At 44.0% G+C, this 16,725-nt stretch overlaps 9 non-coding genes across 9 annotated transcripts; all 9 read right to left on the bottom strand.

The window, feature by feature from the left end:
• Positions 1 to 450: 450 nt before the first annotated feature.
• LOC141194654 (U2 spliceosomal RNA) lies at positions 451 to 641 on the bottom strand. The gene has a single exon (XR_012267276.1). It is a non-coding gene; the product is annotated as a U2 spliceosomal RNA (small nuclear RNA).
• A 1,115-nt stretch (positions 642 to 1,756) lies between these two features.
• On the bottom strand, positions 1,757 to 1,947 carry LOC141196702 (U2 spliceosomal RNA). Its single transcript, XR_012269102.1, has one exon. It is a non-coding gene; the product is annotated as a U2 spliceosomal RNA (small nuclear RNA).
• Positions 1,948 to 3,062: 1,115 nt separating this feature from the next.
• On the bottom strand, positions 3,063 to 3,253 carry LOC141196701 (U2 spliceosomal RNA). The gene has a single exon (XR_012269101.1). It is a non-coding gene; the product is annotated as a U2 spliceosomal RNA (small nuclear RNA).
• Positions 3,254 to 4,368: 1,115 nt separating this feature from the next.
• On the bottom strand, positions 4,369 to 4,564 carry LOC141196355 (U2 spliceosomal RNA). Its single transcript, XR_012268897.1, has one exon. It is a non-coding gene; the product is annotated as a U2 spliceosomal RNA (small nuclear RNA).
• A 6,155-nt stretch (positions 4,565 to 10,719) lies between these two features.
• LOC141196700 (U2 spliceosomal RNA) lies at positions 10,720 to 10,910 on the bottom strand. The gene has a single exon (XR_012269100.1). It is a non-coding gene; the product is annotated as a U2 spliceosomal RNA (small nuclear RNA).
• A 1,115-nt stretch (positions 10,911 to 12,025) lies between these two features.
• On the bottom strand, positions 12,026 to 12,216 carry LOC141196698 (U2 spliceosomal RNA). Its single transcript, XR_012269098.1, has one exon. It is a non-coding gene; the product is annotated as a U2 spliceosomal RNA (small nuclear RNA).
• Positions 12,217 to 13,331: 1,115 nt separating this feature from the next.
• LOC141196093 (U2 spliceosomal RNA) lies at positions 13,332 to 13,522 on the bottom strand. Its single transcript, XR_012268659.1, has one exon. It is a non-coding gene; the product is annotated as a U2 spliceosomal RNA (small nuclear RNA).
• A 1,115-nt stretch (positions 13,523 to 14,637) lies between these two features.
• Positions 14,638 to 14,828, bottom strand: LOC141196697 (U2 spliceosomal RNA). Its single transcript, XR_012269097.1, has one exon. It is a non-coding gene; the product is annotated as a U2 spliceosomal RNA (small nuclear RNA).
• A 1,115-nt stretch (positions 14,829 to 15,943) lies between these two features.
• LOC141196092 (U2 spliceosomal RNA) lies at positions 15,944 to 16,134 on the bottom strand. The gene has a single exon (XR_012268658.1). It is a non-coding gene; the product is annotated as a U2 spliceosomal RNA (small nuclear RNA).
• Positions 16,135 to 16,725: the final 591 nt, after the last annotated feature.

The raw sequence follows: 16,725 nt of genomic DNA, 5'->3' as shown, positions 1-16,725 counted from the left end.
TAAGCGCAGCAGAGTAACCAGCGCACATACCTGTTAGCTCAGGTGAGTTTAAAAGGCTGCTGTTGATAACAAGGGCATTTGCTAAATAGATGGTGTGTGTGCAACAATATACTGAAAGGTCAATTATATTGTGCAGCTTATCTCACCACCTGTAGTTATTTAGGTGAAAGCTCCAAAATGCTTGCCTAATATGTCTGTTTATCCAAAAGGAAGTAAAAAGGGAGAGCTAGAAAGATAGCATTGCATCACATTACATGGCAATGCAATGCACAGTTGCTGAAGTTGAACCAAAATGAGCTTGTAATCTGGCTTCTGCAACTTTGAACATGAAAAATCCAATGAGGAGAAGAAAAGCAAAGCCAAAGAGTCCATCCCCAAATCCGACAAACAAGCAAAATGAACAAAAAACATTGAATTCAATTCTTTCTGATTTTAGAAACTGCATTAAAGAAGGGGTGCACTGGTCCTGGAGATACTGCAATACCAGGTCAATGCGTGGAGTGGACAGAGCAAGCTCTTTTTCCATCTCCCTGTTCTAAAAATCCATTTAATATATGGTCCCCAGATAGGGGACGTATCAGATATTAAACTGATAAGAACAGATACTACACTTGATCTTAGCCAAAAGGCCGAGAAGCGATAACCAGAATTGGTTTCAAACTACGGAGCCACCCAAGGATCCTGAAAAGTCCATTTGTGGAGATGAGCTCCTGGACTCCCGTTAAGAAGACATGTTGTCAACCTCTAGATCCCTTACATGCCTGCACTTTTCGGCTTGCTGCTGCTGCAATCCACGCGTTTTAGATCTGCATAACTCCACCTCTTTAAACACAGCACCTTCACCCCCTGCTGTTCCCACCCGCCTCAACACCGTTGGAAGGGAGGAGAACCAATTAAGGCGGGGGGTGGGGTGGAACGAGCAGCTGTCTACCCTTAGCAGGAGGGCTCCTGATTACATACCTCTCCTGCTGCTGCTGCTGCTGGCTGTCCAGCAGCAGACTGAAGGTGGCTGCTGCTGTGCACAGGTATATAAAGGCTCAGAGCCTATTATGACACGCGCAGCCAGCGTTCCATTGCCACATTCCATCTACTGCAGGCAGGATACCTGGCTGGCTGAATGTCGCTGAGAAGCTCACAGAGACCGCCATAAGCAACAGTTTAACAGAATGCCACAGACTAATCAACCAAACTTTTTGGGTTGGGTTCTCTTTTATAGTCTGCAGGCATTAAATGAAAGAAGTCAGTGTTCCAGCAGAAGGAGACAACGTTTCAGAAAAGGCATTGTAGCAAACCAAAAAAGAAATTTTAAGCGCAGCAGAGTAACCAGCGCACATACCTGTTAGTTCAGGTGAGTTTAAAAGGCTGCTGTTGATAACAAGGGCATTTGCTAAATAGATGGTGTGTGTGCAACAATATACTGAAAGGTCAATTATATTGTGCAGCTTATCTCACCACCTGTAGTTATTTAGGTGAAAGCTCCAAAATGCTTGCCTAATATGTCTGTTTATCCAAAAGGAAGTAAAAAGGGAGAGCTAGAAAGATAGCATTGCATCACATTACATGGCAATGCAATGCACAGTTGCTGAAGTTGAACCAAAATGAGCTTGTAATCTGGCTTCTGCAACTTTGAACATGAAAAATCCAATGAGGAGAAGAAAAGCAAAGCCAAAGAGTCCATCCCCAAATCCGACAAACAAGCAAAATGAACAAAAAACATTGAATTCAATTCTTTCTGATTTTAGAAACTGCATTAAAGAAGGGGTGCACCGGTCCTGGAGATACTGCAATACCAGGTCAATGCGTGGAGTGGACAGAGCAAGCTCTTTTTCCATCTCCCTGTTCTAAAAATCCATTTAATATATGGTCCCCAGATAGGGGACGTATCAGATATTAAACTGATAAGAACAGATACTACACTTGATCTTAGCCAAAAGGCCGAGAAGCGATAACCAGAATTGGTTTCAAACTACGGAGCCACCCAAGGATCCTGAAAAGTCCATTTGTGGAGATGAGCTCCTGGACTCCCGTTAAGAAGACATGTTGTCAACCTCTAGATCCCTTACATGCCTGCACTTTTCGGCTTGCTGCTGCTGCAATCCACGCGTTTTAGATCTGCATAACTCCACCTCTTTAAACACAGCACCTTCACCCCCTGCTGTTCCCACCCGCCTCAACACCGTTGGAAGGGAGGAGAACCAATTAAGGCGGGGGGTGGGGTGGAACGAGCAGCTGTCTACCCTTAGCAGGAGGGCTCCTGATTACATACCTCTCCTGCTGCTGCTGCTGCTGGCTGTCCAGCAGCAGACTGAAGGTGGCTGCTGCTGTGCACAGGTATATAAAGGCTCAGAGCCTATTATGACACGCGCAGCCAGCGTTCCATTGCCACATTCCATCTACTGCAGGCAGGATACCTGGCTGGCTGAATGTCGCTGAGAAGCTCACAGAGACCGCCATAAGCAACAGTTTAACAGAATGCCACAGACTAATCAACCAAACTTTTTGGGTTGGGTTCTCTTTTATAGTCTGCAGGCATTAAATGAAAGAAGTCAGTGTTCCAGCAGAAGGAGACAACGTTTCAGAAAAGGCATTGTAGCAAACCAAAAAAGAAATTTTAAGCGCAGCAGAGTAACCAGCGCACATACCTGTTAGCTCAGGTGAGTTTAAAAGGCTGCTGTTGATAACAAGGGCATTTGCTAAATAGATGGTGTGTGTGCAACAATATACTGAAAGGTCAATTATATTGTTCAGCTTATCTCACCACCTGTAGTTATTTAGGTAAAAGCTCCAAAATGCTTGCCTAATATGTCTGTTTATCCAAAAGGAAGTAAAAAGGGAGAGCTAGAAAGATAGCATTGCATCACATTACATGGCAATGCAATGCACAGTTGCTGAAGTTGAACCAAAATGAGCTTGTAATCTGGCTTCTGCAACTTTGAACATGAAAAATCCAATGAGGAGAAGAAAAGCAAAGCCAAAGAGTCCATCCCAAAATCCGACAAACAAGCAAAATGAACAAAAAACATTGAATTCAATTCTTTCTGATTTTAGAAACTGCATTAAAGAAGGGGTGCACCGGTCCTGGAGATACTGCAATACCAGGTCAATGCGTGGAGTGGACAGAGCAAGCTCTTTTTCCATCTCCCTGTTCTAAAAATCCATTTAATATATGGTCCCCAGATAGGGGACGTATCAGATATTAAACTGATAAGAACAGATACTACACTTGATCTTAGCCAAAAGGCCGAGAAGCGATAACCAGAATTGGTTTCAAACTACGGAGCCACCCAAGGATCCTGAAAAGTCCATTTGTGGAGATGAGCTCCTGGACTCCCGTTAAGAAGACATGTTGTCAACCTCTAGATCCCTTACATGCCTGCACTTTTCGGCTTGCTGCTGCTGCAATCCACGCGTTTTAGATCTGCATAACTCCACCTCTTTAAACACAGCACCTTCACCCCCTGCTGTTCCCACCCGCCTCAACACCGTTGGAAGGGAGGAGAACCAATTAAGGCGGGGGGTGGGGTGGAACGAGCAGCTGTCTACCCTTAGCAGGAGGGCTCCTGATTACATACCTCTCCTGCTGCTGCTGCTGCTGGCTGTCCAGCAGCAGACTGAAGGTGGCTGCTGCTGTGCACAGGTATATAAAGGCTCAGAGCCTATTATGACATGCGCAGCCAGCGTTCCATTGCCACATTCCATCTACTGCAGGCAGGATACCTGGCTGGCTGAATGTCGCTGAGAAGCTCACAGAGACCGCCATAAGCAACAGTTTAACAGAATGCCACAGACTAATCAACCAAACTTTTTGGGTTGGGTTCTCTTTTATAGTCTGCAGGCATTAAATGAAAGAAGTCAGTGTTCCAGCAGAAGGAGACAACGTTTCAGAAAAGGCATTGTAGCAAACCAAAAAAGAAATTTTAACCGCAGCAGAGTAACCAGCGCACATACCTGTTAGCTCAGGTGAGTTTAAAAGGCTGCTGTTGATAACAAGGGCATTTGCTAAATAGATGGTGTGTGTGCAACAATATACTGAAAGGTCAATTATATTGTGCAGCTTATCTCACCACCTGTAGTTATTTAGGTGAAAGCTCCAAAATGCTTGCCTAATATGTCTGTTTATCCAAAAGGAAGTAAAAAGGGAGAGCTAGAAAGATAGCATTGCATCACATTACATGGCAATGCAATGCACAGTTGCTGAAGTTGAACCAAAATGAGCTTGTAATCTGGCTTCTGCAACTTTGAACATGAAAAATCCAATGAGGAGAAAAAAAGCAGAGCCAAAGAGTCCATCCCAAAATCCGACAAACAAGCAAAATGAACAAAAAACATTGAATTCAATTCTTTCTGATTTTAGAAACTGCATTAAAGAAGGGGTGCACCGGTCCTGGAGATACTGCAATACCAGGTCAATGCGTGGAGTGGACAGAGCAAGCTCTTTTTCCATCTCCCTGTTCTAAAAATCCATTTAATATATGGTCCCCAGATAGGGGACGTATCAGATATTAAACTGATAAGAACAGATTTTTTTTTTTTTTCTTTTTTTTTTCTCCTCAGACGAGGAAATTCCACAGTCTATGGAAACCAGACAAAGGAAAATTCCATCAAAACAGCTGCGTCAAATCCAATACGCAATTTGCTGTCCCCATCATCATCGGAAATATTTATTTCATATTTCAAAACAACAATAACAAAAATCAAGAGGTACTAACAATATATCTCCACTTTTTAACTTTCCATATTCCCTCCGCATCCACTTCCCCTCTCCTCTTTTTGTCCCATAGGAAACACACATACATCTTCCCCAAAATCACCTTCACACTATCCTTTACAGCAATTTCCTTCCTTTTAAACACATACACATTCCTCACATCCCATAACACTTCCTTTATACATGCAAGCATCAACCACAAGACTCTTTCCTTCGTCCCATCACATATTCCCAAACCAAACATAAACAACTCAAAAGACAACAAATTCACACCACACAATTCTTTACACAAAGGCCCCATTCTCCCAATCACATCTCTAGCATACTGGCAATTCCAAAAAACATGCAACACACTTTCCCTTCCACCACAGCCATTTCTTGGACACATTTCACTCCTCACCAAACCTCTATTCCTCTGAAACTCTCTCACAGGTAATACTCCATGTAAAGACTGCCACACAACTTCACTCTGTTTGTTGGTCATACCACTCATCCGCACTTTCTTCCAAACCTTCTGCACATCACCACCCCTAACCATATTTATTCCACATTCTACCTCTCTACATTCAATCATCCTATACACAGCCTTCTTATTCTCCAGCAATCTCACATCTGCATCACACAGTTCATACCTCACCAAAAACTTATAAACCCACACATACCATACAGGCACCTCAAAAGCAATCGGACATCGCAAATCCCTTTCTTGCCACTTTAAACGAAACAAATACGCTCCAAATAAATACCTACACATAGATGAAAACTTTCCATCCGCCCTAATCACTTTCAAAACAAACACAACGATATTCACACCAAAAAACACGTCCAAATTCGGAAAACCCAAACCACCTTTTTCCACTCTTTTAACCAAAATTTCTCTCCTAGCTCTCTCCATTTTCGAGTTCCACAAAAAAACAAATAAAATTCTATTCAAGCTTCTCATACACATATATCCTGGTGGAAATACTACCGCAATATATAAAAATATTGGCAACACCACACTCTTAACAATTAAAATCTTCCCAAAAAAGGATAAACTCCTCAATTTCCAAAAATTCAACTTCTGCTCAACTTTTCCTTTCGCATCATCCCAACTTTCTTTCCCATCCAAACTCTCTGAAAACTTCACACCCAAAACTTTAATAGGTCCATTCACTACATTCACACCTACATCCCTACTTAAACTTCCGCCTCCAAAACCCTTACACTCACTCTTTTCCCAATTCACTTTAAACGCAGATGCACCACAAAAAATAGACACTAACAACTTCACCCGCCTCACCGAACATTCAGAATCACATAATACACACACGTCATCCATATAACCACTCACCTTCCATTCTTTTCCTCCACCTCCCGGCACTTGCACACCACGAATTACCTTATCTTTCCTCAGCATACACAACAATGGCTCAATTGCACAAATAAATTCTACAGGGGACAAAGGACACCCCTGTCGCACACCCGAAAAGACATTCACTTTCCTACCCACATACCCATTCATTAAAACACAGCTATAAACACCCGCATACAAACTTCTCACTCGCCCAACAAAATCAGCCGGAAAACCCATTTTTAACAACACTCTGAACAAAAAACCATGCGACAACCTATCATAAGCCTTTTCAAAATCCAAACTTAACAAAAATACACTCTTCTTACGACCCATGCAATCCCATAGACAATCTCTTAACATACACACACACTCATGAATCCGCCTCCCAGGTACCGCACAACACTGCTCATCCCCAATCACACTCTCTATCACATCACGCATCCTATTAGCCATAAGTTTTGCATAGATTTTATAATCACAATTAAGTAACGTTATTGGCCTCCAATTCCTCAGACTTTTCAAATCCCCTTTCTTAGGAATTAACACAACCATACCTGCACGCATACTCTCAGCCACCTCCATGTTTCCCCACATATACTTACATACATCCACAAAGTCCTTACCAATCACACCCCACATCACACGATAAAATTCTACTGGGAGGCCATCCTCCCCCGGCGTCTTATTCAAAGCCATACTACACATAACCTTCCATACCTCATCACCAGTCACCTCACCCATCACTCTCTCTCTTTCTGCTTCACTCAACTTACTCTCTAACACACTCAAAACATCATTCTCCAAACATTCATCCCTCTGTTTCACTGCATACAGATCCTCATAAAACTTAGCCACCTCTTCACACATATCCTCTCCACTCACCTCACTTCCATCTGCTCCATACACCACGCTCATACTCTGTTTCTTTCCAAAAACTTTTTTAAAGAAAAACCGAGAACATTTCTCATCCTGCTCCATCTTATCAATCTTTGCCCTAAACACTATGCTTCTCCCTCTCTCCAACAAAAACTCACTAATCTCCTTTTTTACCTCTAAAATCTCCTCCTCCACCTCAACTCCTCCTTCTCTTAACTTATACAAAACGCTCAACCGCACGTTCAGTTTAACAAAACTCTCTCTTTTAATTGCTGCATACTTGTATCCTAAATTTTTAAAGAACATTTTTGTTTGTTTCTTCACCCAGTCCCACCACTCACAAACATTCCCAAACTCATTTTTATGCTTACACCATTCTTCATACCGCCTTTCATACTCCTTTCTCACATCTTCATTCTCTAACAGTTTAACATTTAACTTCCACAATCCTCTCCCAAACACTCCATCAACTTTTATATCCAACTCACACAACATACACACATGATCTGAAAAAAGAACGTTTTCCTGCCTATAATTAACAGAAACCATATTTTTAGAAATAAAACAATAATCCAATCTGGATTGTACCCTACCACTCTCAGAAAAGAAAGTGTTCAACAAAGGATTCATGTTACACACGCGCTGCATATCACACAACCCAAAATCATTCACTAACTCCAATAATGCTTTCCCAGACACATCCACATTCACTCTCCCCACATCACAGTTCATATCACCCACAATTACCACAGGTATTCTTCCTGGAACAAAAAGCTTAATTTTTTCAAATAAATTTTTGCGCTCATTTTTTTCAACTGGCGCATAAACATTAATAACACAAAACTTTACATTCTTGTATACAAAATTAGCAAGGATACATCTCCCCACCTCAATAACCAAATAATCACTCAAAACAACCTCCCTTCCTTTAACCAAAATACCCACACCATCATTCTTATTACATGCACTCCCCGACCACACAGACGCTCCATAAGACCATTCATCCCCTTTCACACCATCCACTACCCCACATTCTTGTAAACAAAAAATAGATGCATTTTGCATAGCTAAAAACTCAAAAATAGCAGCTCTTCTTACTTTACTTTTAAACACTCTTACGTTTTGGGACACTATGGTAAATCCCATAATACTTCTACTCCTTCACCAATTACACAAAGAAATAGCCTTTGGCCTAAACCAAAGCTCACAAGAGGACAAAAAGAAAAAACATTTACAATATTATATGGTGACACTATCCAGCACCACCACTATCCTCCTCCGCCATCAGAACAGAACAGCTGGTTTCCGACCCGCTGGCTTCACCAGCCACACTCCTCATTCTGGCAGTTCTGATCTTCCTCTGAGGCTCACTAAAATCTGCATCATCACTGCCCCCACCATCCTCCCTACGACTCTTCTTTGCACCCCTATCATCCTCCGAAGAAAAATCTTCAGTGTTTTCAGGACCCGAAGGGTGTTCAGGACTGTCGGGTTCCGAGATTTGCACTTCACATCCTGTTGCGTCCATTGCCTCTCCAAAAGTCATCATCTCAGGCAGCTCTGCTTCCACCACTTTCCTAGATATTCTCGCAGACACTGCCTTTTTCTCCACCTTTGCCACTTCCCTCCAGAACTCCTTTTCTTCCCTCCGCTTCTTCCTCATTTCTTCAGCAGAAGAAGAACATGGTCTCAGGGACACCTCCTCTGGCGCCGTAGAGGGAGAGGCTCTACCAGTTTCCCGCCTCCTTCCCTCTCTCTCCTCCCTCTCCAATCTTTCCAGCACTTTCAGTGCGCTTGCCATCTGCCTCCTCTCCAGCTCCTCCTCCTTCTGTTCTTTATCAGAACGTCTAGGTGCACTCATAGGACAGTCCTTATACATGTGATCACTACTCCCACAGACATCACAGGACTTGGCCTCTGGACACTGGTTGGCCATATGCCCCTCCTTTCTGCAATTTCGGCAACACTGCCCTTTAAGGCATGTTAACATGGTATGTCCGAAAGAAAAGCATCTACGGCAAAACATGGGCTGGCCTGGGTAAAAGAGGAAACCTCTATGGCCTGCAACGGAAAAATTTGATGGAGGGTGTCTAAAGCCCCCCACACTGTCAGGATCCCTTTTCAATTTCACACGGAATTTATACTGACAGTTAAAGATTCCTAGACAATTGACTTGCTTCACTCCCTTCCGCACATATTCACAGTAGCGAGAGAGGAAGCACTCCAGCAGCTCAGGGTCTGTAAAAGGGTTATAGACAGTCACAGTCACCTCCTTTTCTTGCAGACCAAACAAAGGTTCCCATCTAACTCCTTCCAAGCAGGGGTCACTAGAGTGACCACGGAGCCATTCAAAGACATTAAGGCAAACATCCTGGTCCATAAAGGTAACGTCATAATTACCTTGACGTGAAAATTCGTTGACACTGAAGATCTCAGAACGTCTTGCTCCAGCTTTGCCTTCAACGATGTCTTGGACAATGAAAACCACGTTGTTCTTGTTCTGGTCAGATGGATCCACGGACAAACGGATGGTGTTCTTCACAAAAGACATCTTGGATTCTGTCGGTATGGAATACCACAGGAAAAAGCAGAAAATCCTCCACAAAAGGGTCCGGATTCCTCCAGGAGACTCGCACCAATCAAGGTACAGTCATACGATCGCAGCCAAAAGGCCGAGAAGCGATAACCAGAATTGGTTTCAAACTACGGAGCCACCCAAGGATCCTGAAAAGTCCATTTGTGGAGATGAGCTCCTGGACTCCCGTTAAGAAGACATGTTGTCAACCTCTAGATCCCTTACATGCCTGCACTTTTCGGCTTGCTGCTGCTGCAATCCACGCGTTTTAGATCTGCATAACTCCACCTCTTTAAACACAGCACCTTCACCCCCTGCTGTTCCCACCCGCCTCAACACCGTTGGAAGGGAGGAGAACCAATTAAGGCGGGGGGTGGGGTGGAACGAGCAGCTGTCTACCCTTAGCAGGAGGGCTCCTGATTACATACCTCTCCTGCTGCTGCTGCTGCTGGCTGTCCAGCAGCAGACTGAAGGTGGCTGCTGCTGTGCTCAGGTATATAAAGGCTCAGAGCCTATTATGACACGCGCAGCCAGCGTTCCATTGCCACATTCCATCTACTGCAGGCAGGATACCTGGCTGGCTGAATGTCGCTGAGAAGCTCACAGAGACCGCCATAAGCAACAGTTTAACAGAATGCCACAGACTAATCAACCAAACTTTTTGGGTTGGGTTCTCTTTTATAGTCTGCAGGCATTAAATGAAAGAAGTCAGTGTTCCAGCAGAAGGAGACAACGTTTCAGAAAAGGCATTGTAGCAAACCAAAAAAGAAATTTTAAGCGCAGCAGAGTAACCAGCGCACATACCTGTTAGCTCAGGTGAGTTTAAAAGGCTGCTGTTGATAACAAGGGCATTTGCTAAATAGATGGTGTGTGTGCAACAATATACTGAAAGGTCAATTATATTGTGCAGCTTATCTCACCACCTGTAGTTATTTAGGTGAAAGCTCCAAAATGCTTGCCTTATATGTCTGTTTATCCAAAAGGAAGTAAAAAGGGAGAGCCAGAAAGATAGCATTGCATCACATTAAATGGCAATGCAATGCACAGTTGCTGAAGTTGAACCAAAATGAGCTTGTAATCTGGCTTCTGCAACTTTGAACATGAAAAATCCAATGAGGAGAAGAAAAGCAAAGCCAAAGAGTCCATCCCAAAATCCGACAAACAAGCAAAATGAACAAAAAACATTGAATTCAATTCTTTCTGATTTTAGAAACTGCATTAAAGAAGGGGTGCACCGGTCCTGGAGATACTGCAATACCAGGTCAATGCGTGGAGTGGACAGAGCAAGCTCTTTTTCCATCTCCCTGTTCTAAAAATCCATTTAATATATGGTCCCCAGATAGGGGACGTATCAGATATTAAACTGATAAGAACAGATACTACACTTGATCTTAGCCAAAAGGCCGAGAAGCGATAACCAGAATTGGTTTCAAACTACGGAGCCACCCAAGGATCCTGAAAAGTCCATTTGTGGAGATGAGCTCCTGGACTCCCGTTAAGAAGACATGTTGTCAACCTCTAGATCCCTTACATGCCTGCACTTTTCGGCTTGCTGCTGCTGCAATCCACGCGTTTTAGATCTGCATAACTCCACCTCTTTAAACACAGCACCTTCACCCCCTGCTGTTCCCACCCGCCTCAACACCGTTGGAAGGGAGGAGAACCAATTAAGGCGGGGGGTGGGGTGGAACGAGCAGCTGTCTACCCTTAGCAGGAGGGCTCCTGATTACATACCTCTCCTGCTGCTGCTGCTGCTGGCTGTCCAGCAGCAGACTGAAGGTGGCTGCTGCTGTGCACAGGTATATAAAGGCTCGGAGCCTATTATGACACGCGCAGCCAGCGTTCCATTGCCACATTCCATCTACTGCAGGCAGGATACCTGGCTGGCTGAATGTCGCTGAGAAGCTCACAGAGACCGCCATAAGCAACAGTTTAACAGAATGCCACAGACTAATCAACCAAACTTTTTGGGTTGGGTTCTCTTTTATAGTCTGCAGGCATTAAATGAAAGAAGTCAGTGTTCCAGCAGAAGGAGACAACGTTTCAGAAAAGGCATTGTAGCAAACCAAAAAAGAAATTTTAAGCGCAGCAGAGTAACCAGCGCACATACCTGTTAGCTCAGGTGAGTTTAAAAGGCTGCTGTTGATAACAAGGGCATTTGCTAAATAGATGGTGTGTGTGCAACAATATACTGAAAGGTCAATTATATTGTGCAGCTTATCTCACCACCTGTAGTTATTTAGGTGAAAGCTCCAAAATGCTTGCCTAATATGTCTGTTTATCCAAAAGGAAGTAAAAAGGGAGAGCCAGAAAGATAGCATTGCATCACATTAAATGGCAATGCAATGCACAGTTGCTGAAGTTGAACCAAAATGAGCTTGTAATCTGGCTTCTGCAACTTTGAACATGAAAAATCCAATGAGGAGAAGAAAAGCAAAGCCAAAGAGTCCATCCCCAAATCCGACAAACAAGCAAAATGAACAAAAAACATTGAATTCAATTCTTTCTGATTTTAGAAACTGCATTAAAGAAGGGGTGCACCGGTCCTGGAGATACTGCAATACCAGGTCAATGCGTGGAGTGGACAGAGCAAGCTCTTTTTCCATCTCCCTGTTCTAAAAATCCATTTAATATATGGTCCCCAGATAGGGGACGTATCAGATATTAAACTGATAAGAACAGATACTACACTTGATCTTAGCCAAAAGGCCGAGAAGCGATAACCAGAATTGGTTTCAAACTACGGAGCCACCCAAGGATCCTGAAAAGTCCATTTGTGGAGATGAGCTCCTGGACTCCCGTTAAGAAGACATGTTGTCAACCTCTAGATCCCTTACATGCCTGCACTTTTCGGCTTGCTGCTGCTGCAATCCACGCGTTTTAGATCTGCATAACTCCACCTCTTTAAACACAGCACCTTCACCCCCTGCTGTTCCCACCCGCCTCAACACCGTTGGAAGGGAGGAGAACCAATTAAGGCGGGGGGTGGGGTGGAACGAGCAGCTGTCTACCCTTAGCAGGAGGGCTCCTGATTACATACCTCTCCTGCTGCTGCTGCTGCTGGCTGTCCAGCAGCAGACTGAAGGTGGCTGCTGCTGTGCACAGGTATATAAAGGCTCAGAGCCTATTATGACACGCGCAGCCAGCGTTCCATTGCCACATTCCATCTACTGCAGGCAGGATACCTGGCTGGCTGAATGTCGCTGAGAAGCTCACAGAGACCGCCATAAGCAACAGTTTAACAGAATGCCACAGACTAATCAACCAAACTTTTTGGGTTGGGTTCTCTTTTATAGTCTGCAGGCATTAAATGAAAGAAGTCAGTGTTCCAGCAGAAGGAGACAACGTTTCAGAAAAGGCATTGTAGCAAACCAAAAAAGAAATTTTAAGCGCAGCAGAGTAACCAGCGCACATACCTGTTAGCTCAGGTGAGTTTAAAAGGCTGCTGTTGATAACAAGGGCATTTGCTAAATAGATGGTGTGTGTGCAACAATATACTGAAAGGTCAATTATATTGTGCAGCTTATCTCACCACCTGTAGTTATTTAGGTGAAAGCTCCAAAATGCTTGCCTAATATGTCTGTTTATCCAAAAGGAAGTAAAAAGGGAGAGCCAGAAAGATAGCATTGCATCACATTAAATGGCAATGCAATGCACAGTTGCTGAAGTTGAACCAAAATGAGCTTGTAATCTGGCTTCTGCAACTTTGAACATGAAAAATCCAATGAGGAGAAGAAAAGCAAAGCCAAAGAGTCCATCCCCAAATCCGACAAACAAGCAAAATGAACAAAAAACATTGAATTCAATTCTTTCTGATTTTAGAAACTGCATTAAAGAAGGGGTGCACCGGTCCTGGAGATACTGCAATACTAGGTCAATGCGTGGAGTGGACAGAGCAAGCTCTTTTTCCATCTCCCTGTTCTAAAAATCCATTTAATATATGGTCCCCAGATAGGGGACGTATCAGATATTAAACTGATAAGAACAGATACTACACTTGATCTTAGCCAAAAGGCCGAGAAGCGATAACCAGAATTGGTTTCAAACTACGGAGCCACCCAAGGATCCTGAAAAGTCCATTTGTGGAGATGAGCTCCTGGACTCCCGTTAAGAAGACATGTTGTCAACCTCTAGATCCCTTACATGCCTGCACTTTTCGGCTTGCTGCTGCTGCAATCCACGCGTTTTAGATCTGCATAACTCCACCTCTTTAAACACAGCACCTTCACCCCCTGCTGTTCCCACCCGCCTCAACACCGTTGGAAGGGAGGAGAACCAATTAAGGCGGGGGGTGGGGTGGAACGAGCAGCTGTCTACCCTTAGCAGGAGGGCTCCTGATTACATACCTCTCCTGCTGCTGCTGCTGCTGGCTGTCCAGCAGCAGACTGAAGGTGGCTGCTGCTGTGCACAGGTATATAAAGGCTCAGAGCCTATTATGACACGCGCAGCCAGCGTTCCATTGCCACATTCCATCTACTGCAGGCAGGATACCTGGCTGGCTGAATGTCGCTGAGAAGCTCACAGAGACCGCCATAAGCAACAGTTTAACAGAATGCCACAGACTAATCAACCAAACTTTTTGGGTTGGGTTCTCTTTTATAGTCTGCAGGCATTAAATGAAAGAAGTCAGTGTTCCAGCAGAAGGAGACAACGTTTCAGAAAAGGCATTGTAGCAAACCAAAAAAGAAATTTTAAGCGCAGCAGAGTAACCAGCGCACATACCTGTTAGCTCAGGTGAGTTTAAAAGGCTGCTGTTGATAACAAGGGCATTTGCTAAATAGATGGTGTGTGTGCAACAATATACTGAAAGGTCAATTATATTGTGCAGCTTATCTCACCACCTGTAGTTATTTAGGTGAAAGCTCCAAAATGCTTGCCTAATATGTCTGTTTATCCAAAAGGAAGTAAAAAGGGAGAGCTAGAAAGATAGCATTGCATCACATTACATGGCAATGCAATGCACAGTTGCTGAAGTTGAACCAAAATGAGCTTGTAATCTGGCTTCTGCAACTTTGAACATGAAAAATCCAATGAGGAGAAGAAAAGCAAAGCCAAAGAGTCCATCCCCAAATCCGACAAACAAGCAAAATGAACAAAAAACATTGAATTCAATTCTTTCTGATTTTAGAAACTGCATTAAAGAAGGGGTGCACCGGTCCTGGAGATACTGCAATACCAGGTCAATGCGTGGAGTGGACAGAGCAAGCTCTTTTTCCATCTCCCTGTTCTAAAAATCCATTTAATATATGGTCCCCAGATAGGGGACGTATCAGATATTAAACTGATAAGAACAGATACTACACTTGATCTTAGCCAAAAGGCCGAGAAGCGATAACCAGAATTGGTTTCAAACTACGGAGCCACCCAAGGATCCTGAAAAGTCCATTTGTGGAGATGAGCTCCTGGACTCCCGTTAAGAAGACATGTTGTCAACCTCTAGATCCCTTACATGCCTGCACTTTTCGGCTTGCTGCTGCTGCAATCCACGCGTTTTAGATCTGCATAACTCCACCTCTTTAAACACAGCACCTTCACCCCCTGCTGTTCCCACCCGCCTCAACACCGTTGGAAGGGAGGAGAACCAATTAAGGCGGGGGGTGGGGTGGAACGAGCAGCTGTCTACCCTTAGCAGGAGGGCTCCTGATTACATACCTCTCCTGCTGCTGCTGCTGCTGGCTGTCCAGCAGCAGACTGAAGGTGGCTGCTGCTGTGCACAGGTATATAAAGGCTCAGAGCCTATTATGACACGCGCAGCCAGCGTTCCATTGCCACATTCCATCTACTGCAGGCAGGATACCTGGCTGGCTGAATGTCGCTGAGAAGCTCACAGAGACCGCCATAAGCAACAGTTTAACAGAATGCCACAGACTAATCAACCAAACTTTTTGGGTTGGGTTCTCTTTTATAGTCTGCAGGCATTAAATGAAAGAAGTCAGTGTTCCAGCAGAAGGAGACAACGTTTCAGAAAAGGCATTGTAGCAAACCAAAAAAGAAATTTTAAGCGCAGCAGAGTAACCAGCGCACATACCTGTTAGCTCAGGTGAGTTTAAAAGGCTGCTGTTGATAACAAGGGCATTTGCTAAATAGATGGTGTGTGTGCAACAATATACTGAAAGGTCAATTATATTGTGCAGCTTATCTCACCACCTGTAGTTATTTAGGTGAAAGCTCCAAAATGCTTGCCTAATATGTCTGTTTATCCAAAAGGAAGTAAAAAGGGAGAGCCAGAAAGATAGCATTGCATCACATTAAATGGCAATGCAATGCACAGTTGCTGAAGTTGAACCAAAATGAGCTTGTAATCTGGCTTCTGCAACTTTGAACATGAAAAATCCAATGAGGAGAAGAAAAGCAAAGCCAAAGAGTCCATCCCCAAATCCGACAAACAAGCAAAATGAACAAAAAACATTGAATTCAATTCTTTCTGATTTTAGAAACTGCATTAAAGAAGGGGTGCACCGGTCCTGGAGATACTGCAATACTAGGTCAATGCGTGGAGTGGACAGAGCAAGCTCTTTTTCCATCTCCCTGTTCTAAAAATCCATTTAATATATGGTCCCCAGATAGGGGACGTATCAGATATTAAACTGATAAGAACAGATACTACACTTGATCTTAGCCAAAAGGCCGAGAAGCGATAACCAGAATTGGTTTCAAACTACGGAGCCACCCAAGGATCCTGAAAAGTCCATTTGTGGAGATGAGCTCCTGGACTCCCGTTAAGAAGACATGTTGTCAACCTCTAGATCCCTTACATGCCTGCACTTTTCGGCTTGCTGCTGCTGCAATCCACGCGTTTTAGATCTGCATAACTCCACCTCTTTAAACACAGCACCTTCACCCCCTGCTGTTCCCACCCGCCTCAACACCGTTGGAAGGGAGGAGAACCAATTAAGGCGGGGGGTGGGGTGGAACGAGCAGCTGTCTACCCTTAGCAGGAGGGCTCCTGATTACATACCTCTCCTGCTGCTGCTGCTGCTGGCTGTCCAGCAGCAGACTGAAGGTGGCTGCTGCTGTGCACAGGTATATAAAGGCTCAGAGCCTATTATGACACGCGCAGCCAGCGTTCCATTGCCACATTCCATCTACTGCAGGCAGGATACCTGGCTGGCTGAATGTCGCTGAGAAGCTCACAGAGACCGCCATAAGCAACAGTTTAACAGAATGCCACAGACTAATCAACCAAACTTTTTGGGTTGGGTTCTCTTTTATAGTCTGCAGGCATTAAAT

The sequence above is a fragment of the Phyllobates terribilis genome, unplaced genomic scaffold (genome assembly GCF_046119375.1).
Source record: "Phyllobates terribilis strain yellow unplaced genomic scaffold, ASM4611937v1 Scaffold_74__1_contigs__length_7073193, whole genome shotgun sequence".
Taxonomy (NCBI): domain Eukaryota; kingdom Metazoa; phylum Chordata; class Amphibia; order Anura; family Dendrobatidae; genus Phyllobates; species Phyllobates terribilis.
This window is presented reverse-complemented; position numbering and strand designations above follow the sequence as displayed.